The 26947-nt window shown below is 39.0% G+C and overlaps 1 long non-coding RNA gene across 1 annotated transcript; it reads right to left on the bottom strand.

The window, feature by feature from the left end:
- Positions 1 to 25: 25 nt before the first annotated feature.
- LOC111092660 lies at positions 26 to 26947 on the bottom strand. The gene is made up of 6 exons (XR_005379511.1): positions 26777 to 26947; positions 13514 to 13582; positions 11638 to 11810; positions 7387 to 7521; positions 6007 to 6190; positions 26 to 267 (listed from the first exon to the last, which is right to left on the bottom strand). It is a non-coding gene; the product is annotated as an uncharacterized LOC111092660 (long non-coding RNA).

The raw sequence follows: 26947 nt of genomic DNA on the forward strand, positions 1-26947 counted from the left end.
AGCTGAGCCACCCAGGCGCCCTTGAGGTTGAATCTTAAAACATCAGTATATTAAATTTTTACAAAGTAAGCTACAATATATCAGATCATACCATACGCTGGTGGAATGTTACGAGGGAGTCTCGGTTTAAACTTTTGGGACATGGTTTTCTTCAAAATCAGAAGAGTTTCATATCTTCTCAAAATCGTGGCCACACTCCCAAAGGGCGTAGGTGGTGAGTCGAACAATGCAGTCCACGACTGACCTCAGACTCTTTCCACAGGCAGGCTTTTGCAAGAAATGAAAGCAAGTCATTGGATTATCATGTGATACCCATTTATTACCTATTAAGGAGCCATTTTATCTATCTAATGCACTGGGAATATGAAACATTCTGCTTTCTTAATGCTTTTTTACGTAATAACCGGTACTTGTATTCTCTTACATTTGCAATTACGGCACGTGGTTAACACATAATTGTGTATATTCTTGGATGTGGTTTTTTGTGTGCTCTCGCAAGCACGTTTACTCCAAGTTACCTATGGACATAAACGTCTGGGTTCTCCAACACAAGAGGGAGTGACATGGGCTCCAGTTACCTTAGCCCAATCTGGTGTGTTTTCAACTATAAGAAGTAGTTCAGGGCAACAGGAAATGGGGATCAAGGCACAGTAATGTAAGTGACTGTGAGCATCACAGAGATTGAAGCGGCTGCTTCCGAGCCCAAGGACAACCTATGAAGAGTGGCGAAGGAGCTCCTCCTCTTCTCCACAGCTGACTCCAGCTCACGGTGCCATGGACCTGATTTCCTTGTCAGTACTCCCAGCACCAGGATGCAGGTCCTACAGAGAGATTCATGGCCACCACCTGAATTTTCTACAGATTTCCAGAAACTTAACTTAAATGACACAGATCTGTTTCCTAGGAGTTGCACAGGAAACAGTCTGACGTAGGTTTCATTGGGTTCACAGCAAGACATCAGCTGGGCTGTGTGCGTCTCTGGACACTCTAGCTGAGAATCCCTTTCCATCCTCTGTCTTCAGAGCCAGCAGAGGTGGGTAGAGAGAGTACTTCTCACGCTGCGTGGCTCTGGCCCCCTCTCTGTTTTCCTCATCCACTTGTCAGTAGTACCCCCATAATTGTTTGGGGCCCATCAGGACAGTACAGGATAATCTCTCTGCGTTCACGTCTGCTGATGAACAGACCTTAATTCTCTTTTTTCCTGTAATGTAATATACTCCCAGGTTCCTATGGAGACTATTATTCTGCTTAACTCCTTTATTAGTTATCATCTGGCTTGTAGTATCAGAGAGCTCTTAAACTCTTTAAACTGTGGCCTCAAACCAATTTGTTCACATATATTTTTTTTTTGAATTTCCCTATATATTTTTAGGGTTATTTTAATCTGTTATTGGCCACTGAGTATTTGGACAACTGCAACAATAAGCACTCACTCTATAATTCTTCCTGCCTCCGTACCATGCCTGTCATTTCATGAGAAGTTGACAGATTGAGGGTAATGGGCATGCGTTTATTTTTTTTTGTATGGGCACAAGTTCTGATTAGAGTCACTTTTCTCTAAGAGTTTGCACCAGCCTATCTCTGTCTCACTTCTTTTATCCTCTTTTGGCAATAAGTTACTGACTTTCCTTGGTTGCTTAGCCGACATTTACAGTGCTTTGTTCTTGGGTGGTTATTGCTTTTTCTTTGCTGTCAACACTCTTAGCTCTTCTAGAACGACTGCCTTCTGTGATAGAAACAGTATGGGAAGTCTGATGTTCACCAGCCAAAGGGAACAAAATTAGGGCTGTGTTTTCTATTGTTTTCCCCTTTAAGAAAACAAAACAAAACTAGTGTGTGTGTGTGTGTGTGTGTGTGTGTGTGTGTGTGTGTGTGTCAGAGAGCATGACCCAGGGATGGGTTGGGGGAGAGGCAGAGAAATAATCTTAAGCAGGCTCCACGCCCAGGGAGGAGCCTAACACAGTGCTCGATCATGACCTGAGCCAAAGTCAGATGCTTCACCGACTGAGCCACCGAGGCGCCCCCTCCTCTGCTGCCTGTTTTTAATCAGATTATTTATTTATTGTTTGGTTGGTTGATTGATTTGATGGGTTGATTGATTTGGTGTTGAGTTGTAGTTCTTTCTATATTTTGGGTAGGAGCTCCTTATCGGTATGTCATTTGCATTTATCTTCTCCCCTTCAGTAGGTCACCTTTTCTTTTGTTGATTTTGTCCTTCCTCACTGTGCAAAAGCTTTTTTATTTTGGTGCAGTATCAATAGTTTGTTTGCTATTGTTTTTCTTGCCTGGGGAGACCTATCTAGAAATATGTTGCTTTGGCCAGTGTCAAAGAAATTACTGCCCTTGCTCTCTTCTAGGATTTTTATGGTTTCATGGCTCACATTTAAGTTTGTAATCCATTTGATTTTATTTTTGTGCATGATCTGAGAAAGTGGTCCAGTTTCATTCTTTTGCCAAACACCATTTATTAAAGACTGTGTTTTCCCCGTTGTATATTCATGCCTCCTGTGGCATATATCAATTGACCATATAATAGTGGGTTTATTTCTGGACTCTCTGTTCCATTGATTTATGTGTCTATTATCATGCTAATACCACACTGTTTTGTTGACTGTTGCTTTGTACTATATCTTGAAATATGGGATTGTGATCCCTCAAGCTTTTTCTTTCTTAAGATTTTTTTTTTGAGGTCTTTTATAATTCCATACAAATTTTAGTAGTGTTCTAGTTCTGTGAAAATGCTGTTGGTATTTATAGGAATTGAACTGGCTGTGTAGATTGCTTTGGGTGCTTCCTAATTTTCCCCGTTTTTCTGTAATAAACTCATTAGCACTGCTGCACACATGGGAACTAACCTTTCAGAAAGCCAAGCTACACTCCCTGTTTTCAAACAGTAAGGACCAAGGCAATTGTAGGTCAGTATAGGATTTAAGGGTGAGATTTTGGAGTCCTACTACGTGGGTTTGACCTATACTTTTGATAATTATTTAGCTATACAGTCTTGGGAAAATTACTTATCTCTGTGTTAATGTGCTCCTACGTGAAGTAGTGTTTTTAAAAGTATTAAATGAACTGACATTTGTGAAGTGCAATTTACTATGTACTGGATAAGTCACAATTTATTAAGTTTATAAATACAAAATGCCTAATACTAAATTCAAACAATATATTTCACATGTATTGCTTTTTCACACATATAGTCAACTTTCTCCTTCTTTGTTTTTACCTTTTCATTAAATTGTCTTCTTAACCTTGGTTCCAGACCTTTAGACTGTTAGGACATCTACAGGAGAACTTTAGGAGAATAATCACATTGAGGAAAGCATCTATACTCACCAAGTGCCTTAGGGTGCCAATGGAGGGATTCTTTACTATTCTATCTGTAGGGGGAATGTAGGCTCTTTTTTTAAAATTTTTTTATTGGAGTTCAATTTGCCAACATTTAGCATAATACCCAGTGCTCATCCCGCCAAGTGCCGCCCTCAGTGCCCATCACCCAGTCACCCCAACCCCCCCCACCTCCCTTTCCACCACCCCTTGTTCATTTCCCAGAGTTAGGTGTCTCTCATGTTTTGTCACCCTCACTGATATTTTCACTCATTTTCTCTCCTTTCCCCTTTATTCCCTTTCACTAATTTTTATATTCCCCAAATGAATGAGACCATATAATGTTTGTCCTTTTTCAATCAACTTATTTCACTCAGCATAATACCCTCCAGTTCCATCCATGTCAAAGCAAATGGTGGGTATTTGTCATTTCTAATGGCTCAGGAATATTCCATTGTATGGAATGTAGATGCTTGATGTGGACAGATGACAGAAATGTTCAATCAATAAGTGAAGATTTGTTTTCTTGATTAAAACATTAATAGACACCATCTCACCTTCACACATATGAATATACATGATACCATCTCCTCTTTACATGTATGAACATACATGACATCATATCACCTTCACATGTATCAGCGCATATGACATCATCTCACATGGTTGAGTACCTGTGCCTGGCACTCTGATGTTTGTTAAGGTTTTGTTCTAAAAAATAGGCCCAAGTGACTGTTTCTCCAAAACATCACAACAACTGAGTAGGGCAATGAACAAATAAGTTAATATTTTTACAGTGTCCCCAAAAAAATGTTTATTATTTTTTCTTTTTTTAAGAATTGGTAGAGTAGATTCAGGAGGAAGAGGTGATGGGATATTGGGAAGGAGAGAGAAAAATAGGAATAAGAGACAGGCAGGCAGGACTTGGGGAGGGAGACTTCTATTTCTCTTGTACTTTGACTTTCAGCCTATCTGAGTGATGAACAATCCACAGGGAGACAGACACAGTCTCCACAGTTCAATGTTTTTGCTAGTGAGCAAAGGCCAAAAACAATTCTGAAGTTTTAGGAACAAAATGATTCACCTATTATTGGAATAAATATCCTGAAAGCTTTAAGAAAGCCAGAAAAATATAGGTGAGAGAGTATAATTTTATTTTGATATTTAATATAATTAATGTGTCCTTTGGCTAGAAATGAGAAAAGATAATGAAAATAAGTACCAGGAAGAGGAAAGTGGATATAAACAGATTTTAGAACACTGAAGAGTTCCATATAAGAGCAAAAACAAACCATCTAAGAAAGCTGAAGTCAGCAAACTTTCATCCATAGCACAACTTACGGAAGTCTCAGAACGCGTAACATGCATTGAGCTAGAAAATAATCTGCATCTTAAGTGCTGATCCTGGAGCCTGGAAGGGTGGATCAGAGAGTCTATGGGATGTGCTGTGTTACATTTGCAGTTCTCTTTATAAGAGATTATGACCCAAACCCAAAGACATCTGCATAGGTAATGGATGGACAGAATACATAGATGATCGTTTTACATCTGTTCAAAGGGCAGGTGCTGGTCTATAGGTGGTTACACCTCATTTGGCCAAGCTCATGGATTGCAGTTCTGGTCGTTTCATCCATTCACTCAATGCTGTCTACAGCTATGGAATTGATGAAAGCGTTGTGTTTCATTCCGGAAACAAATGGTTACAGATATACTTTCATTCCTTTCCTAAAATATTTCTAATATTGTGTTGACTTTTAGGCTATACTGGTTTAGTTTCTAATTATCAAGACCATTAGTATTACTGGTTTTCCCCAATTAAAACATGATAGTTTATTATTTATTTTTAAAAGGATTTATTTTAGAACAGAAGCAGCAGCAGGGGCAGAGGGAGGGGGAGAAGCAGACTCCCCGCTGAGCAGGAAGCCCAATGCGGGACTCGATCCCAGGACCCTGAGATCATGACCTAAGCCAAAGGCAGACACATAACCAACTGAGCCACCCAGGGGCCCCTAAAACATACTTTAATATGAAAAGCATAATATATACATATACTTCTAAGCCAATAATTTTGCCCCAATGTCCATATCTGTTAATAAAATCTTAAAACATGGCTAAATTTAAAAATATGTGAACATTTTCACTAACGATCCGGTTTATTTACTTATTTTTTTTTTAATTTTTTTAAAATTTATTTATGATAGGCACACAGTGAGAGAGAGAGAGAGAGAGAGAGAGAGAGAGGCAGAGACACAGGCAGAGGGAGAAGCAGGCTCCATGTACCGGGAGCCCGACGTGGGATTTGATCCCGTGTCTCCAGGATCGCGCCCTGGGCCAAAGGCAGGCACTAAACCACTGCGCCACCCAGGGATCCCAACAATCTGGTTTAGAGGACTGAATTTAAAACAACTTAGCTATATAAATGGGAGGTAAAAGTTATATACTAGGCTTCCTTGCTATCATTCAGTTCCTTTTCTGATATTGGTACTTTGGCCTCTGAGCCTTTACCAAAAATGGGGAAAAAAAAAAATCAGTCCATGGAAAGTTAAGCAACTGCCTTTAACTCCTTTGCTAAGTGAAGTAGTGTTTCAAACGTGGAGTTTCCTTTAAAGAGAGATTTATTCCTGCCTCACAACATGCACAGAACAAAGTCTGAGAATTACATCGAATTGCAATACTGACCTCTTTCTTCTGAATTCCCGGGGCCGTTGATTTTTCTCCCTTCTGATAGCTGCTTAGGTATTTGTCTCATTTTCAAGTATGTTCTATAAGCTGCTTGAAGACAGGTTTGATGTCTACCTCCTTTTGAAAACCCCTGCCAGTCACTGGGATAGTGTCTTTCACAGTAGATGCTTCAGAAAGGATGCTACAATAACAGCATATGAGAATATTGATTAGTCATACTAATCAAGTTAGTCCAAGGTAAACCAAGGCGTACCGACCGCCAGGAGCTCAATGTAGTGATTGAATGCATATGAGAGGAATGCTTTGTTGTATAGTCTTTTTTTTTTTTTTAAGATTTTATTTATTCATTCATGAGAGACACAGAGAGAGGCAGAGACACAGGCAGAGGGAGAAGCAGGCCCCATGCAGGGAGCCTGATGTGGGACTCGAACCCAGGTCTCCAGGATCAGGCCCTGGGCTGAAGGAGGTGCTAAACCGCTAAGCCACCCAGGGATCCCCTGTTCTGTAGTCTTTTATGGAGATTTGGAAACATAGCAGTAGTAGGCTATCTTGCATAGAAAAGTTTATGCAAACCAAAGTGATCCTGTTTCAAAGATAAACCTCAAGAAGACCTGTTTTCCTTTCCAGACTATGAGTTAGTGAATAACTTATTTTAACGTGTTAGAATTTGAAATACAGCCCTCCTCTGTTCTTCAGTAGAGGCAATATAATGTAGAAAATAAAATCCTTATAACCCATAGCAAAGAAAATGATTACAGAATAATGCTTCCCTCTCTTTGCTGTCACAAAATTGCCTTGAGGATGTGACGTCCCAGGCCTGGGGTGTACTGCAGTCTCCTGGTGACAGGATTTCCAGTCTGTCTTTTGAAATGAGGGAAAACTGGGCACCTGGGTGGCTCGGTTGGTTAAGTGTCTGCCTTCAGCTCAGGTCATGATCCTGGGATTGAGTCCCAAGTCAGGCTTCCTGCTCAGGGAGGAGCCTGCTTCTCCCTCTCCCTCTGTCCCTCTGCTCTCTCTTTCTCTCAAATGAATATATAAAATATTAAAAAAAAAAAAAAAAAGAGAAAACTTACTGCGAGGTTCAGAGCATTTGCAGCTGTGACACTCTTGTAGATGAGTGAAGTGTTCATACTGGTGGTTCTTCATCATTTAAACACTTAAATGTCTTACTATTCGGAAAGAATGTTCTTTTAAAATTTGGCTAAACAGTTAGCTTTTTTTTTTTTTTAATAGGTGAATAATCTTAGGCCAAGAAGCAAATATTTAACTTTGAGCCTTAGAAGTTTCTACTATTCACATCCCACCAAATAAAGTGTTAATGCCTCATTTTGACCTACTTGCTAAATCTGAAGCCACTAATTTTGATGAATAATGTACCTGAAATGTTTAACCCATTTTTAGACAGGGCCTATATTTTCTGGTGTTATTTCCAATTTTATTTGAAGAATCCATTAACGGGTACATTGTCTCCCCAAGAACAAGAAGAGTGATATCGAATTTGGAATCTTGAGCCTGTAGGAAAGTATAGTTGAAAAAAAGCCAAAAAAATTAAAATATTAATTACTGAAAGGTCATGCAGGAGTATTACATACCTTCTTCTCTGAGTAATCAACGCTAAAATTGAGAGTCTCTGGCAAATAGAAGTGGAACATGATTCAGATACTGTAAGTCAAACGCCAGATGAAACATCCCTGCCCCTTGTGGAAAGGAAGCTTTGCTTTAAAAACCAAGGACAGAGAGATAAGCTTAAATAGAAGCCAAAAAGAATCACCTTCCGTACACGGTGGCACCTGAGAAGCCAAGGGCAAGAGCTCTTTTTATGTCCAATTTTCTCATAGTAGCATGGCTCAAAATCCTGCAAGTCCGGTGGGTAACATACTTATCATTTATCTAATTAAATAGTGAATTTTCTTATAAGAAGTAGAGAATTAAAGATTGATTTTATTTTTCTACATGGTACTTGGTTGTCTGCAGAGTTCCATACACTATCAGATGTCATTTTGAGTAAGACTTCTAGATAAAGGGCAGCAAAGATGAAAACTTCAAATCTTAGGAAATAATTATCTGTAAACTGTTACCGTTTTTAATAACTGCCTAAGGAATGCAAGTGTGTAACAGCCATGATCTCAATTTGATAAATATAGACTTAAAATGTGATATTGCTTCTTTAGAGCTAAAGCCTTCTACTTCAAGCTACACTTTTAAAAACTATTATAATTATTTCCATGTTACTTTTGAATGTTACTTACTTTTCTAAGTTTCACGTAAAGGACTGTAGTTTTAAAAAAAAATCAAAAGCTTCTATTCCTATTTTACTGGTGTTCATTAAATTTTCTTTCCATTACTTTGGGTGTCATTTTCAAGGGCAAATGTTAATGTCGAATATGTTAATTAGGTGGAGAGGAAAAAAAAAAAAAAAAAAACCTCCCCTCTGCATTTAGAGATTAAAAGAACAAGATGTTAGATGTTGTGACAGGAGTTTTCTATGTAGAAATAGTGATGATGCAGACAAAATTTAACATGGGAACTTTAGAAAAACTTGGGTACACGAGGGTTATGGGAAACATGGTTGAAAGTAAAGACCACTGGGTGTTATGCTATATTTTGGCAAATTGAACTCCAATTTAAAAAAAAAAGAAGGAAGGAAAGTAAAGATCAGGGCACCTGGGCGGTTCAGTGGTCGACTGTCTGTCTTTGACTCAGGGTGTGACTTCGGGGTCCTGGGATCGAGTCCACATTGGGCTCCCTATAGGGAGCCTGCTTCTCCCTCTGCCTGTGTCTCTGCCTCTCTCTCTCTCTCTTTGTGTGTCTCATGAATAAATAAATATATTTTTTAAAGAAAGAAAGTAAAGACCAATGGTGATGATGTGACTGTCTCAGGAAGTCACAATTCATTATAACAACATCCTATATTGTAGGTATCACTAGTTTTGACTAATTTTAATCATAGAATTCTTCACTTAGAACTCTTCTTAAACATCAATCCCGGACCATCTATGTTTTATTCTTCCTTAATGAGATTTGGCACCTTTCGAGCACACGCACTGGAAAAGCGGCCACATAGTCCATGCTTTTTGGTGGAGGAAAACCAAAACCATTATGCCTTAGCCCTTTCTGTGGCACACCCCAAAACTGACTTTGACACCAAAGTCAATATCAAAAGAAGTCATTTGCCTGCTTTAAATAACCTGTGCGTAAGCAACCCAACTTATATATGGTGATTAGGATGGGAAAACGGCCTCACAGGCCACGGATGGGACGACAGAAGATTGTTAGCTGGTACTCGGAGTCCAGCCTTTGTGCAGATGTTAACATGGTTCATCGTAGTGATTAACTAGGAGTACACTTCATAGAGCTTCCCTTCTATGGTATCTTTATATTATGGGTCAGATGAATTCTCAGTTCATTTATTCTTTTTTTTTTTTTTTTTTTTTTTTTTGTTAATTAAGCTTCTACAAAGTTGTGGCATGCCAGTTAGGTGCCATGTACCGGCCATCCTTCCTCTCCCTCCATTTCTTCAATGAGCGTGGCACTCCGGCATTTCAAAAATAAATTAATGATTAAAATATTACAGCCCCCTCATCCCTTTTGGTATTTATGGTAGTGACTGAGCAGAATCTTGTTTTCTTGCATATACAGGTACATCTTTTCTTTATTTATGAATTTGAGATGAAATCCATATGGACCTGTAAGTGGTTTCCTTGTCTGGGGTTGGCCCCTCTCCAGTAGATGCTGCTTGTCATCAGCTGCAGTTAATCCACAAGATTACCTGAGGTCCTCTCTGGTCCTCTCCTCAGCAACATAGATAACCATGGGTGACCCTCTGTCCTCGATCCCTACCTGTTCTGGCCTTCCTTGTTTTAGTACATTCTGGCCACACTCACGCTCAGTGTTTATGTAACCACCATGAAAGTCTATGCTTCCGTGTTTAGTGCATGTCCCAACTTCCATTTCCCATTTATAGGAGGAATCCTGTTCTCAATCTACCACTAGATTTTCCCCCAATAGAAAGACCTGTTCCAGCTAACCAGTTGACTTCATTGTGACTAAAGAAATCCTGGGCCTTCTGTGGCAAATGTTACTCCCATCTGGAATGGTCGTCTATCCAAATTGTTGAAGGTCCAACACATCACCCCTCAAGGATGGAGCTTTTGCTCCTGACAGCACAAAGTTATTCCTTCCTCTGATGAATCCCCAAGACACGTATTTGACTCTCTGCCTACCTGCCTGGGAGGGTTGCTGCGATCTCCAAGTTACTGGTTCTTGCTAGAACATTGATAAGCCCCTGGAGACCCTCCCATTTTGCAAATTCACAGAAACCCTTCCTTTTTACAGGTAGAGCCTCCTCTCAAGCTTTCCCAACTTGCAATCACCTTTGTAAATGCTGTTGATAAGTACTGTCTATCAAAACTGATATCATGTAGGTGATAAACTCTTCTCCAAAATGTGTTTCCTTATATCCGGGTAACGTTTCAAAGCTCTCACAAGGAGTATTGTGTGTTCCTAGTGTTTATTAAGTCTTGGGAGTGAATGTAGATGAGATGAATGTGAGTAGAGTGTTCTGTCCTGGAGGAAATCTATCCAGTTTTTTTTTTTTTTTTTTTTTTTTTTTTTACATTATGAAGACAGAGTCCTACAACAACAGTTGTGTAATGTAACATTGTAGTGTTTCCAGGAGATTCTGATGATCACTGAGGCAATGCGTGTTGTGTACAGATTGCTTGCTGTTTCCCAGGCGTGCTGCATTCATACCTCTGGGCATTTGCGACTGTTGGCTACTCTGGTGAGGTTTATCCCCTCTAGGAAAATTTGCAAGTGGGGCAGGTAGATTTATGTTTATTTTTATTTATTTATTCTTAAAGATTTATTTATTTATTTTTAAAGATTTTTTTTATTTATTCATGAGAGACACAGAGAGAGAGAGAGACAGAGAGAGGCAGAGACCCAGGCAGAGGGAGAAGCAGGCTCCATGCAGGGAGCCCGATGTGGGACTCGATCCCGAGACGCCAGGGTCACGCTCTGGGCTGAAGGTGGCACCAAACCGCTGAGCCACCCCAGCTGCCCTTAAAGATTTATTTTAGAGCTAGAGCGGGCACATGCAAGTGCAGGGGGGGAGGGGCAGAGGGAGCAGGGAGAGGGAATCTCAAGCAAACCCCCCACTGAATGCAGAGCCAGCTATGGAGCTTGATCTCAAGACCCTGAGATCAAGACCTGAGCCAAAATCGAGACTCGGAGGCTTAGCCTCCTGAGCCACCCTGGTGCTCCATGATTGTTGTTTCACTTTTTTTTTTTCTTTTTTCTTGTGTTACTTTTGATCGTTAATGTAAATGAGGCCAGTTTTGAACTCAGGGGGTCAGGGACTGGGGTGCATAGCAAAAAGAATCACCCTGCTCAGTACTGAGGATCTGCTTCCTTGACCATCTCCTACATCTTCACTTGGCTAATTTCTTAGTCCCAAGGTAGATGCAGTTTTAATTGCTAAGTCCCCATAAAACACAGAATCCTGGGTGAGATGATTACCATCCCATAAAAACCAGAACTTCCTGTATAGTATTTATTCACATTTTAATGTGGCATATGTTTATTTTTTCAACTCCGATAAGATCAATAAAGATAAGATTGTCTTACCCTTGCATCATGCTATGTAACACAGTGCCCTCCCATATTTCCTTAAACTTTGCAGAGGAATGGAGCAATTAATGGACACAGATAGTCTTGTATGTCTTTCTGACTTTAGTAGATAAGTATTTGTTGAAAGCTTAACTTGGTAATTCTGGTGAGCTGAATGTGCTGCTCAATTTCTGCGAATAGGAAAACGAGTCAAGAAACATTAAAAAGGAAACCACAAAAATCACATTATTTTATATGAGATGAAGATTGTATAACCAATACCATTTCTTTCAGCTATACTAGATTGCCTTTAAAATAAGTAAATAATCTTTTGGGCTACTGCAATGAACAAAACCCTTTGTATGGAAAAATAGCATTTTTATCAATATGGCTTTGATATTTTAACGTGTATTTTATATGGTATTTTTTTTTAAGACTCACACCTCAACAGAATTTTTATCTCTATTTTTCTGGCAATGCTTGACATCATCATGCTTTGCATATGAAATGTGCTCAAAAACTGCTTGCTTGCTAAATTTAATTTAAATTAAATGTCCAGAAACTTAATTTTATAGGCATCATGCATGAGAGAACTTTAGATTCGTCACCATGGGAAGGTCAGTCTAAATCCTGACTTTGATTTGACTTTAGTCTGGGAGTTTGTCCGGTGCCAAAAGTAAGGAAAAGTCTTACTTGAGGGATAGTACTCCTTTCATAAAAGATTTTTACCAGATATTACAGTTCTAGTGTTCTGTCATTTCTCTGTTTATAGGCATCACAAATGGAAAAGTAATAAGACTAGCTTTATTTACCATGCACATTTGCTCTAATAAAGGTTTATTTTTCTGATTGTTTTCAATTTGGTTTATTTGCAATTACAAATATTTCTTGATACAAATGTGAGTGGAATTGGATGCTTATGAGGCAATTTGAGAAACACCAATGTCTCTCCTAGTTCCCGTGAGGACTTTAGATCTTGAAGGTCAGAAAAACAGAAAAGAATGAAGGAGCATCTGGGTGGCTCAGTTGGTTGAGCATCCTCCTCTTGGTTTTGGCTCAGGTCATGATCTCAGGGTCATGGGATTGATCCCCACATGGTGCTCCCTGCTCAGCAGGGAGTCAGCTTGAGATCCTCTCCCTCTCCCTCTCTACCCCGTGCTTGCTGGCAGGCCTGCTGTCTCAAATAAATAAAATATTTTTTTTAAAAAAGAATCAAATACGTTCTTGTGTGTCCAAACTAAATATTACCGTATTTCATCTGTCAAATTCCCTTTTATGAATGACATTGCTTTCAAAATATCTCTTTAAAAAAGACCTAGTTTTATTGGCTTAGAGGAGAAACACAGTAACCTCACTGAACTAAGAATTTCTTGAGGTCAGTCACCCTGTATTGTGTTTTGAATCTTACTGTCTAGCTCAGGACTAGGCTCAGAAAAGCTACTAAAACATACTTATCATGGTGTAGTCTCACTACCATGCACTAACTTAAATTTTCTTTCCCCTGATGTCCTCTAGACATGAACAGGAGAGAGCCTTTCTGATTTGGAGAAACTATAGATCAGTGCTTTTTTTTTTAAAGATTTTATTAATTTGAGAGATGGAGAGGGTTGGGGAGGAGCAGAGAGGGAGAAGGAGACTCACCACTGAGCAGGGAGCCCAATGCGGGACTCGATCCCAGGACCCTGGGGTCATGACCTGACCTGAAGGCAGATGCTCCACCATGCGAGCCACCCAGGTGCCCCTGGAGCAGTACTTTTAAGGTGTGTTTTAGGGAACACTCATCTAGCAAGGTGCTTACATAAAAAATACTTCATGGTTTCCCTTGGAGGGTATATAACCCCCATTAGCATCTCTTCTCAATTTTGCTTAAATCCATTTCCTGTGCAGTACTCACAGTTGTTTGGAGAAGACTGAGCTTCTGGGATGGTGTGTCAGATGGGGCATCTTCACAAGGCCCTGGTGGCTGGAGAGAAGCAGTGGGAAAAGTTAGGGGGTTTTGCCAAGTGAGCCCTTGTTATCATTTTGGCTGAACCCTGATTTTGCTCCACTGCTGAAATTCAAATGAAACTTTGGAAAGCCCTCTCTCTGCCCCGAAATCACATAGCATGTAGTCTCTGTAATAAATACAGACTTAACTATTATCTCTTGTAACATATACATGTTTACACTCATAAAGTGATGACATAATTTAAGACCAAGGCCCATGTTTTCTATTTGGCGTGCTGAGAAGCAACCTCAGGGGAACGAGCCTGTTGATGGGCTGCAGGTTGGAGGTGGTGTGAACTGGAATGCAGTGGGTGTGGGAATAAGGATGGGGAACGGAGGTTGGTCAGCAATTCTGCCTTTAAGTTGTACTTACTTCAAAGATAATATCCTTCCCTGCTTTATTTCCAAAAAAATAATAATAATAAAAAAATACATCAAACTAAGAGATTTGTAAAGATCACTAAATATACCATTAATTATGAGTATGAGCTATAGAAGTGATTCTGAATACAAAAAAAAATTATGATTTAGGAAAGCACGCATTGATCCATAAGAACAGTTGGTCACAAAACCAGTAATGACCTACCCCAAGGGAACCAGTGGTGGTCTTTGCTCCTATAATTTCTGAAAAGGTGCATTTCTATTTGGCTGTCAAAAAAGGGATGTATGGCACAGAAGATGGCATAATTAGCAGTTAATTTAAAGTAACTAAAGTATATTAGCCTTAGTCAAGTGAACAGTTTTATTTTTGTTGCTGTCTTTAGTAATCACACATGTATGAGTCATTCAAAAGCCAATCTGGTTGGTTCAGCGCGTGCTGTTTTATCTTGTTTCCTCTCTGCCAGCATGCACATTTACCCGCAAATGGCTCACATCTGTTCTTTGTAATTTAGTGATTATGTGACGGCCTCTGTGTCCCCTTGTTTACTTTAAAAGGACAAAGGGAAGCTTCATTTGCATGAGATTTAAGGAAAAGCATTCATTTCTGAGGTTCTTTGGTTATTTGCAAACTTTCCCCACAAGTGGGTATCACGGCCTACAACACAGCAAACATTTAGAATATCTAAGTTTTTCCTCTGATCACACCCCGTTGTGCCCGTATCATTTGATGGCTGGTCCCTGATATTTCTCAAACTGTTGGCAGTATTTGAGCATTTTGATTCCTATCCAAAGAGAAACCTGGTTCATTGGGATAGCCATATGTCTCAGTCCCAGGACAGGCCCTGTTTACACCTGTTGTTCTGATGTAATTATTGATATTCCTCCTTTAACTCTGCAAATTGTACACAACCGGATGCCCATTGCTGTGGTCATTCTAGATACAGGGCATAACCGTGCAATCAGTGCAGTAAGAGATGAAATGATTTCACGCTGCAGTGGAAGAGGTCTGAGTGGAACGGGGCTGTTGACTTTTAAATTTATAGGAATCAAAAATTAAAGATTTGGGAATGAATCTACTTGGAAAAAAGGATAAATTATAGCATCTTCTGGTATATTCTATGTTATGCTTCTAGTTCGTGTGTAGTCTGGTCTGTTGTCGGAGATTTGACGCCGTGCAAAGCGAAACACTATTTCATATGCTCCACTGTCCTGCCCAAGAAATGCTCTTCTCAGCGTCACCACTTTTTTTTTTTTTTTTTTTTTTGCATTGTACAAATACCATCTGGTCTGCCTACTCTAGATATTCCATATACACCTTATCAATTTCCATGTGTTAGGTGGCTCTGTTACTTACAGAGACCTAGGGCATCTTTTAATTTTATTGGAACCAGTTGATGTAGAGAGCCAGCTGCTTGATAGAAGGGAAATTGCCCCTACAAGTGAGTGGAGAGCCATGGTACCTGCATTATGAACAATTTTACATATTAGTTGAAGAGCTGGGTTTCCTCCTGGGGAGTATGCCAAGCGTTGAGAAGTTTCTGTGTCAATAACTCCTACTCGATTTCATTGATGAGGTTCCATCACTAATTATCTAACAACACTGTGGATACACGTGAATCTGGTGACATAACAGGTCTTGTGACATAACAGGTCTTGAAAATGACCCTGGGACGAAGGGAAGGGTGTGTGACCTTCTGACCACAGGCATGTCTGTGATGTTCCTCTGGTGGTTCCTTCCTCTCAAAAGTGAGTTGAGGACCCGTCCAAGCTGTATCACAAGTAATACATGGGAGTTTTATGTAAACTCCCCAGGATACCAACATCTGTCTGCTTCCTAATTAATGATCTCAACACACATCATCCTTAAGCATCCTGTCGTTGCCTACGTAGAAGTATCACATTCGTACGGTCTCAGTAAAGCATTCAGTGAGCACTACACCTGATCCAAATGTGAAATAGTGACATTTTCTTAGAGTTATTCATAGCAGTGGAAAGGGCACATTATACGTACTTACAGGGCTTTCAGCCAATACTGATTAAGTCTTACTGTGTAGACTATAGTATTATTCTCAGAACTACCAAGATTACAGATATTATTAGCTATCCATTCCACAAATTATAAATAATGGCAAATACCTTTTAGAATTCAGACTGTATACTCCAGCAGACACGGGCCTTTCTGAGTGATTCTGAGAGCTATCTGTTCTGCAGATAGAGCAATCAATACTAAACGCGGACATATTTTAAGATCACACAGAGTTTTAGAGTTTCTTAGGCTTCCAGGGTGAGTTAAGGTAATTTCTAAGGAAATCGACTGCAGAACTTCTTAAAGGTAGTCATTTTTAATTTGTAAATATGCCAAATTGGAGGAGGTTGTGTGTGTTTGTAACTTACGTGTGTGTGCACACATGCGTATGTCAGAACAATACTGTTGACATTTTTTTTTAATTTAGCATAAAATGATATGATTTGAACTTTTAAAATTTATTCCTTGCTCTTATTTATATGGAGCTATTGACAAAAATGAGATCTATTCAGAAGAGAAAAGGAATGTTTTGTATTTTTTGCTCATGATACGATTTCTGAGGTGTTTTGCCCTGTATCGAATAAACATCTGGAATATTCAACTGTAAGTCATAACTAACAGAAAACAAAGACATTAAGGAGACTTAATCTTTTTTTTTTATTTTAAATTTATTTGGGAAAGAGAGAGAATGAGCATGAGCAGAGGGAGAGGCAGAGGGAGAGAGAGGAGCAGGGAGCCCAACACAGGACTCGATCCCAGGACCCTGAGATCATGACCTGAGCCAAAGGCAGACACCTAACCAACTGAGCCAGGCGCCCCACATAGATTTAATCTTTACTTATCAAGAGTTTTATGCTTGAATCACTATTTAGGAAACCCTGTATTTGGAAGAAATAGTGAACACTATTAAACTTTTCTTAGAAGGTTAAGAATATTAAAGCTCCAGTGACCAACTCTATATGAGTGTGGAGGAAGGGAGGTGGAGAGGAGATAAGAAAGCCGGTGGCCTGGGACAGAGGGACACAGACAGCTGCCTTTTCCAAGGTCCTCCTGATTCCAGACAGGAGAGAGACACGCAGAAATGCACAATGTCGAAAGTAACCCCCCCCCACGAACTCCCCTATGAAATTTTTATAGAATCAAATGAGAGATACAGCAACACACAGCAAAAACCATAGGAAAACACTTTGAAGAGGATGGGTGTATCCTCGGATTTTTTTTTTAAGTGTCAAATTCTGCATTGAGGTCTCTACTGCTGTGCCAGCTGCAGAGGTGCCAGGTGCTAGAGACTAGGGTTGGCATCTGAGCTACAGGACTCAAAAGATGGCAATACGCAACTTCTGAGATCACTGTTGTTATTAAGGATCATGATGTCGGAATCTAATAAACAACCGGGTTAGCGATGCTTATGCACCATGAGAAAGGATTGATTAGCTCCTGTTTTGAAATATTCTCAGCTTATTATAGTCAGCTTGCAAGAGTGTGACAGCTTATGGAAGTTTGCTAAGAGAAATCTCTTAGGTCTGCGTGAGATGTCTGATGACCATATACGCGTCGTGCCTTATCTCCTGTCTAGAAAGGAAGCACTTTATTATCAGGGAGAGGGATGTGAATGGCTTCATCAACACTTCATGTAGTTTTAAAGCAATTGTCTCTAATGCTTATGATTAGCCCACAAATAAAGGTAAAAGCGAGTCAGTAGTATTAGGATTACTTATGTTTTATTTTGTGGATCGATTATTGTAACTGTTACCCCATTTTTAAAAACATAATTAAAAAAATGTTGGGGAAGCCTGGGTGGCTCAGCGGTTTAGCACCTGCCTTCGGCCCAGGGCGTAATCCTGGGGTCCTGGGATCGAGTCCCGTATTAGGCTCCCTACATGGAGCCTGCTTCTCCCTCTGCCTGCGTCTCTGCCTCTCTCTGTGTCTCTCATGAATAAATAAAATCTTAAAAAAAAATAAAAATAAATGTTGCATGCATTTCCAGTGAAGATAGGAAAAGCATACTTCGGCCTACTTTTGGCTGATCAGGGGGTAGGAAGGGAGCCCCTACGGGATAGAATAGCCTCTCACCAGTTTGCAGTTAAACAGTCAGCCAACGCTGCAATCATCTGAAGGCCTGACCTGGCTTAGGGGTTCCACTTCCACGCCCACCCACAGAACTGTTGGCAGGAGGCCGCAGGTCCTCACCGCGTGGGCCTTCCATAGAGCGGCTCATGACATGGCTGTGGGTTCCTTCAGAGGGAATGATGCAAGCAGGGGGAAGGGAGAGTGAGTGAGTGCCCAGCACTCTTATTAGAACTTGACTTTAAGATGCCATTACTGGGGCGCCTGGGGGCTCCATCAGTTGAGCATCCAATTCTTGATTTTGGCTCAGGTCATGTCATCCTGTACCTCAGTTTCCCCAATAAGCCTATTTCTCTGTTACTGTCTCTGGGTCTTTTCATCTGTGATAAAATATCACTTCCTCTGGCTCCCATCGGTCCTATACTAAGGCTTGATGGTTTAAAAAATAAATAAATGTCTCCTGTGCCTTCGATAGTTTAGCTAATGTTCTGTTGATGAGGTGCACATATTCCCTACATCGTTTTATCTTTTATTATCTCATTTGCAGAAACATTATTGCTCATACATTTGAAACTATTTTCGATGGTTGGCACCTATCAAATATCCCTTTATCTTAGGTTATTTGGAGACTTTTAAAATCAAATCATAGCACAGTAAACACTAAGGTTGTATGTAATGAAAAATACCGTTAGAAGAGGCTTATCAAATTTCTGAACTTTGTGCTTAGAATATGAATGTCACAGATTACAAATTCGGATGAAACCACACAACAGAATCATGGCTGGCTGATTTTTTTTTTTTTTTTTTTGTAGCATTTGACTATTTTTACTTTCTGTTTAATACAAGAACACAAAGGTCCATGACGATGAAAATTTATAAGGTGAACGTCGGTAACCAGCAGCGGCAGATAAAAGAAACACTGTCACCAGGAAGCACCCTTCAACCTTACCTTGCCTCAGTTTACCACACCAAGGGTAGCCGCTCTTCAGACTTCCAACACCCTAGAATAGCAGCATCTATTTCTGAACTTTATGAAATCACAGAATGTCCTATTTTGTGAATGGCTTATTTTACTCCACATGGTTTTAGGATTCCTCCATGATTTGGACTATCGTTGAAGAACATTCATTTTATCACTGGGTAGTAGTATTGTCTGAATTCCACATTCCTTCATCTTTTTACTGTTGCCGCCCACTTGGGTTTTTTCTGGTTTGAGATATTTTAATGAGTGTTTCTATGAACATCCTTATGCCTCTGTTTCTGTGATCTTCTCTTTGCACCTGTGTGTAGTATATGCAAGGGGGGGACCTGCTGGGTCCCAGGCAATGTGTGTGTGCTGCTTAGGTCGACCATGAAGATGGTACCCAGGGTGACATGACCAAGCTCTACATTCTCGGAAAGAGATCCAGTCCTTGGATATCCCTGCGGCTTCCTTCAAGCCTCTGTGGTGAGGCCTTAGAGATACCCTGTTATGGTTTTAATCAGCCTTCTTATGACAATTAATCAAATTGGGCACCAGGGATGCCTGGGTGGCTCAGTGGTTGAGTGTCTGCCTCCAGCTCAGGCCATGATCCTGGGGTCCTGGGATCAAGTCCCACATCAGGCTCCCCAGAGGGAGCCTGCTTCTCCCTCTGCCTGTGTCTCTGCCTCTCTCTCTGTGTCTCTCATAAATAAATAAAATCTTTAAAAATAAAATAAAACATTTTCATAGAGATAGCAGAAAGATCTAATGCAATTAATTGGGGCAGAAAACCACGTATTTTTCAACTGCATTGTCGTTAATACATGTGAGTTTCTGCATTTTCTGTCTTGTTCCATTTTTCAGTCTGTCTTTTGCCTGGACTGCCTGGGCTTAAATGCTGTAATTAAAAAAAAAAAAAAAAAAAAAACGTTGACACATATTTATTCTTTGAGGACTTCTTTTTAAGTGTGGAGAGTGGGCCACATTACTATCCAGAAATGCGATTGCAAAGGCAGATTTTGCTGATGAACATTGTGAATATAAATATATATATTTTTATAATTAGGAGATAATTTTAAGAATTGAACAGCTGTATTTGGTAACTCGCATACCCCGCTGCAGTGAACACCGAGACTTGAGTGTCTCAGCGGAGTAGAAACTTAACTTTTCCTCGGGCAGCAGGTCCTTGGGTGTGTGCATTCAGTGGTCACCTCTGCTTGAGATGTTCTCACAAAGGGGAGGAATGTTCTCTAGCCTTGACTCCGCACTATGGAAGGGGGTGTACATGAGTGATGTTGGCTGAGAGTGAGAATTTTGTGCCTTGAGCTGTGGCACAAAACCAAACACCTGACTCCGTAAACCTCTTCTGTGAGATACCATTTAGAGGCAGTTTAGAAAGAACTTAACTAATGAGCTATTCAAAAAACCTTGAGCAGGGTTTAAAGTCACAAATCATCTTGTTGAAAGAACTTTAATTAGTTTAAGAAAGTTTTCAAATGGTATGTTCAAGTTGATAGGAAAGAAACTCTTCCTCACCGTATCCCATTTGCTAATTGTGGCTCAAAATCACAAATATTATAATGTAGAGGCAATATCTTGAAGGCACTGGATTTGATTCTACTTTTAAAAATAGAATCTAATTTTCTGTATTTCTTTATAGGATAGTGCCAATAATATCTTAGAGTGAATAGTGAAAGGATATTGGTATTAGCTCACGTCCCATGTCTGTAATTCATCAACAGGGCACCTCAGCTCTCTGGGGCTCATAACTTTGTAAAATGGAGATTTCCACACTAGCTCATAAGGCATTTCTCAAGGTTAGATGGGGAAAAAAATCTGCAAACCACAGTCGGGGCTGTGGAAGACACTACACAATATGCAAGTGGTAATATTATTCATTATCATTAAATAGTGTTTTGAGCTTTAATAGTGTGTTCAGGTGTTTCTGGGATCGTCACAATAGGACTCCAAAGTGGGTAGTGTGAGTGTAGAGAGGGTGAGGGATAATGTATGGGACCCTCACCCTCTTTCCCCAGCACATGGATGGTTCTGGAGACACACGAGTCATAAATTACCTGCAGTGCTCTGTGGGTAATCTGGTTAGAGTTGTAAATGTCATGATAGCACCACAGGCAAGTATTGCTCAGAAATACGGCCTCGAGATGAATGAAACCACTTCGCTTATAGGTGAGAAGACCTGGATGGTTTAGGTGAGGACCTATGTTACTGACGTTAATCTCAGTTCAGGAGTAAACTACCCTAAGTTACAGCCACCCCGGCCCAGAACTTCTCTCGCTTGCCAGATACCCATGATGCCCTTGTGATCATCATGATGGATATTATATAATAATATTGAGATATTGATATATCTCAATATATATTGATATAATATTATTAGTTATATTGAGTATATTATATATTGATATATATCAATATATATTGATATAATATTATATCATCATCAGGACATTATCAAAAGAGCAAATATGGTTTCTGAGAAAAAGCAACATTCTTGTAAAACTGCCATTTAATTGGTTTCATGCAATGATTCTTAGTCTCAGGTCCCCTAACTCTTACAGAGATACAAGACACCCTGGATGTTTACATGCAAAAATTTGCATGCATGTTCTTAATTATATTTTTGTGAAGAAATCTTCTAAATTTTTCTGTTTCTGTAAAAAATATATCATTGAGATTTGTACAGGGATTGCACTAAATCTGTACATCACTTTGGGTAGTATTGACATGTCAATAAGACTAAGTCTTCCAATCCATGAACATGAGATGTCTTTCTATTTATTTATGTCTTCTTTAATCTCTTTCAGCAGTTTTTTTTATACTTTTCATTGTATAAGTTCTTTACAGATTGTTCATTGTTAGTGTATATAAATGCAACTTATTTTTGGTGGTTGACTTTGGCCTCATATTTTTTGTTGAATAGATTCTTCTATATATAAATTACCTGTAAACAGATACACTTTTATTTCTTTCCTTATTATTAGATGCCTTTTGTTTCTTCTTCTTCCTGAATTATCATAGCTAGAACTTAGTGCCATAGTGAATAGAAGTGGTGAAAGCAAGCCTTCTTGTCTTGTCCCTGACCTTAGAGGCAGTACTTTAAATCTTTCAGCATTGAGCATGATGATCACTGCGGATTTTCATATATGGCTTTTAATATGTTGAGGTAGTTTCCTTCTGTACCTAGTGTGTTGAATACTTTTTATCATAAAAGAACATTGAACTTTGTCAAATGCTTTTTCTGCATCAATTAAGATAATCCTTTGATTTCTGTCTTTCATTCTCTTGATGTGTATTACATTGATCTATTTTTATTTGAAATATCCTTGCATTCCACAAATAAATTTAATTTGCTCATGCTGTATAATCCCTTTAATATTCTGGTTATTATTGTTTGCTAGTATTATGCTGAGGATTTTTGGATCAGTGTTCATGTTTGTCTGTATTTTGTTCTTAGAGTGTTTTAGTTTGGTTTCTATATCAGAATAATTAATATTGGCCTTAAAGAATGAATTAGGAAATAGTCCTTCCTTTCTATTATTGTTGTTATTGTTAGTATTTATTTTAAAAATATGAGAATTAAAACTGGAGTTAATTCTCTCCTACATGTTTGGTAGAGTCTACCAGTAAAGCTATCAGGTCTAGGACTTTCCACTGCTAGAAGTTTTGATTATGATTAATTGTCCTTATTAGCTACAGGTCTATTCAGATTTTTCTATTTCCTTGTGATTTATTTTTGGTTAGTTTTGTGTTTCTAGAAATGTGTTTATTTCATCCAGATTGTATGATTTATTGGCATACAATTAGAGTATGCACTTATAATCCTCTTCATTTCTGTAATATCAGTTTTAATGTCCGAATTTCCTTTCTGATTTCAGTACTTTGAATCCTCTTTTCAGTCAACTTTGCTAAGGATTTATTAATTTCTGTGACGCCTGAGTGGCTCAAACATCTGCTATGGCTAAGGTCATGATACTAGGGTCTTGGAAAGAGCCCCACATTGGGTTCCCTACTCAGTGGGGAGTCTGCTTCTCTTTCTCCCTCGCCCCTGCCCCTAGTTTGTCGTATGTCTTTCCCTCTCTCAAATAAACAAAATCTTAAAAAAAATGCTTTATTAATCTTTTCAAAGAATCAGTGTTGGTTTTGTTGATTTTTCTGTCTCTTTCTGTTCTCCATTTGCTTTATCTCTGCTCTAATCTATTACTTCCTTCTGTTAACTTTGAATTTAATTTGCTCTTTATCTAGTTTAAGCTATGTTATATTGTTTTGAGATCATTCTTGTTTTTTTTTAAGACTTATTTATTCGAGAGAGAGAGAGAGCAAGCAGGGGGAGGTGCAGAGGGAGAGAGAGAATCTCAAGCAAACTGTGCTGAGTAGGGAGCCCAATGTGGGGCTTCATATCTCAATCCTGAGGCCATGAACTGAGCTGAAATTAAGAGCCAGATACTTAAGTAACTGAGCCACCCAGGTGCCCTGATCATTCTTGTTTATTTAATGTAAGCTTTTTTAAGCTATGTGTTTCTCCCTTAGCATCATTTTTTTCTGTGTCCTATAGTTCCAGTATACTGTATTACTGTTTTTTTTTTTTTTAAGTGATTTCTAATTTCCCTTTTGATTTATTCTTTGATCCACTGGTTCAGTATCTAACTTTTGGTACACCTGGGTGGCTCAGTGATTGAGCATCTGCCTTTGGCTCAGGGCATGATCCCGGGGTCCTAGGATTGAGTCCTGTATCAGACTCCCCACAGGAAGCCTGATTCTCGCTCTGCCTGTGTCTCTGCCTCTTTCTGTCTCTCATGAATAAATAAATAAAATCTTAGAAAAAAAAACACTCTTAATAATGGATAGAACAACCAGATAAAAAGAGAAATAAGGAAATAAAGGAATTGAATAACACAATAATACAGGAAGTATTGTTTACTTTCCACTCCATCAATTTGTGAATTTTCCTGATATTTCATATTTCTATTTACTCTATTGTGACTTCTTTTTGGCCCAATGTATGACCTAACCTGGAAATTTTTCCAAATGTATTAGACTAGCTTGTAGTCTGTTGTTTTGGCACACAGTGGTCTGTATATATCTTAAATCTAGTTAGTTTATTGTATTATTCATGTCGTTTATTTCCTCCTTTTTTCTGGCCTGTCCATTATTGAGAGTGGGATATTGAAGTCTCCAACTACTATTGTGGAAATATTGACTTCTCATCTCAATTCCATCAATTTTCTCACACACACACACACACACACATGAGGTTTGTTATTAGGTGAGTAAATGTTTATAATTGTTACATATATATTACATATAATTATCTCTTACTTTTTGACTTAAAATCTATTTTGATTAATATTAGTATGGCTACCCCTGCTCCCTTTTTGTTACTATTAATGTAAAATATCTTATTTATTTTATTTTCTTTCTGTCCTTTTTATTTTTAATCTGTGTCATTAGATCTAATTCGAGTGTCTCATAGCACATAGGTAGGTTATCATATTTTGTTTTAATCTTTGTTTATTTACCTCTGATTTTTGATCAGAGTTAATCTATTTACATCTAGCATAATCACTGATAAGGAGCCACTTCTATCATTTGTTATTTGTTTACTGTGTGCCTTATTGCTTTTACCAACCCCCTTTGGTCATTTATTTCTTGGAATATCATCAGTTTTTTGTATTTAGCTTATTTCTTTGTCAATAAATACTTGAACTCCTTTCAAATATCCTTTGTGTAAATTCTATAACTGTATCTTTTGTGGTTTCATGGCAATTATATTTAATATCCTAAAATTATAGCATTCAGATTTATACCAGCTTAACTTTGATAACATATGAAGCTCTACTCCTTTATAGCTCTTTTGATATTGCTGTCACAAAAGTCTTTATGCATTGTGTGTCTCAAAACACAAAGAATTACGTTAATTGTGTTAGTCTCTGAATTTATGGAGAAAACAGGATGGAGTTACAAACCAACGTTACAGTAATATTTTTACTATTTTTTTTTTAAATGTGTCAGTCTCTTAAATCATGTAAAACAAACAGGAAAGGAGTCAAAACTTAAAATAACACTGGCTTTTGTATTTACCTGTGTCTTCACCTTTACTGTGATCTTCATTTGTTTATATAACTTTGAGTTATCATTCAGTGTCTTTTCATTTTGACCTGCAGGACTCCCTTTCATATGAGGCAGATCCAGTGGTAATACTTTCCCTAAGCTTTCCTTTATCCTGGAATGTCTTCATTCCTTCCTCACCTTTGAAAGACAATTTTTCCAGAAAGAGGATTCTTTGTTGACAATTTTATCTGCCTATCTATCTATTTTAGTATTTTTATTATACTAGTCTATGACCTTCTGGTCTCTCAACTTTGTGATAAGAAATCTATTGATGATTGTATTGAGGATATTTTGTATGTAATCGCTTCTCTTGTTTCTTTCAAAATTCTGTCTTTTTTTCCCTTGGTTTTTAAAAGTGAGTATAATGAGGGGTTCCTGGGTGGCTCAGTCAGTTAAGCATCAGACTCTTGATCTAGGCTCAGGGTCATGAGATCGAGCCCACTGGGCTCCACACTGAGGATAGAGCCTGTTTAAAATTCTCTTTCCCTTGGCCTCTCCTCACCTCCCTACTCTCTTTCTCTCTCTCTCTCTCTCTCTCTCTCTCTCTCTCTCTCTCAAAAAAAAAAAAAAGAAAGAAAGAAAGAAAATGAATATAATGCATGTCAGTGTGAGTCTCTGAGTCTCTGAGTTCATTTTACTTCGAGATTCATGAGCTTATTTATATTCATACGTTTCATAAAATACATTATTTCAGTCATTATTTCCTCAAATATCCCTTCTGCCCTTTGCCCTCCTTCTGGGGCCCCCACAATGCACCCGTTGTGCTACTTGATGGTCTCCAGATCCCTTCGGTTCTGTTCCCTTTTATATTTTCCTCAATCTTTTCCCTTGTTGTTCCTCAGCCTTGGTGATTTCCATTGTTTTAACTTCAAGTTGATGGATTCTTTCTTTTGCATGCTCAAATCTGCCTTTGAATCCTTCTAATAAAGGTTGCATATCAGGCTTTCTGTCTTCTTATATTTCCATTTTGTCCACACAACATTTGCTTGCCTTTCTCCGTATCTTCCTTCAGCTCCTGAGCCCCCTTAACTAAGACTGTTGTTTTAAAGTCTCTGTGTAGCTGATCCTTTTCAGGGACAGATCTTTTTCAGGGACAGATTTGTTGATGTTTTTTCTTTCAATGTGCCATAGTTTCTTCTTCTTTTGTATACTTTTTGGTTTCTGTTGTTGCTGAAAAACTGACATTTGAATCTAATAATGTGAATATGGAAGTCACATTTTTGTCCTTTTCCAAGTTTTGCTGTTTTATTAATTTGTTTGTTGGTTGCGGGCTCTCTGTGCAGATCAGTCTGTGGGGTCAGCTGTAGTCTCTTCTAAGTGTGCACCTTGTCCTGGGCTTGCAGTGACTTTCTGATTTCCCCTGTATATGCATTTGCTTATGAATGTCTTAGTCTTTGATGTCTGGCTCCCAAGACAGGACAGAAAAAAATATACAGGAGGAAAGGAAGTTGGCTCTTTAAGTCCTCTGGAAGGCACTTTGGACAAGGCGTAGAGGGATTTGCAATGACAGTAGCCATCCATCCATCCATCTTTGCAGCTCTGAGCTCAGAAGCAGCAGTCCTCACAAGATCCCTGATGTTCAGAGGCCAGGATCCTTGTTTACTCACCTGGACTGTCACTAGCTGTGTAAAAGGTGCTCCAGGAGAACACACGCAAGCTGCCTGACATGGGTTGAGGGGTGAGGGTGAGGGGTGGGGGTGAGTGGCTGCCAGTAGGCTAAGAGCTGAAATAATTGACATTAACTCAGTGTACTGTCCAAGTACATTTCCCTGGGATGG

This window comes from Canis lupus, chromosome 26, assembly GCF_011100685.1.
Source record: "Canis lupus familiaris isolate Mischka breed German Shepherd chromosome 26, alternate assembly UU_Cfam_GSD_1.0, whole genome shotgun sequence".
NCBI lineage: Eukaryota > Metazoa > Chordata > Mammalia > Carnivora > Canidae > Canis > Canis lupus.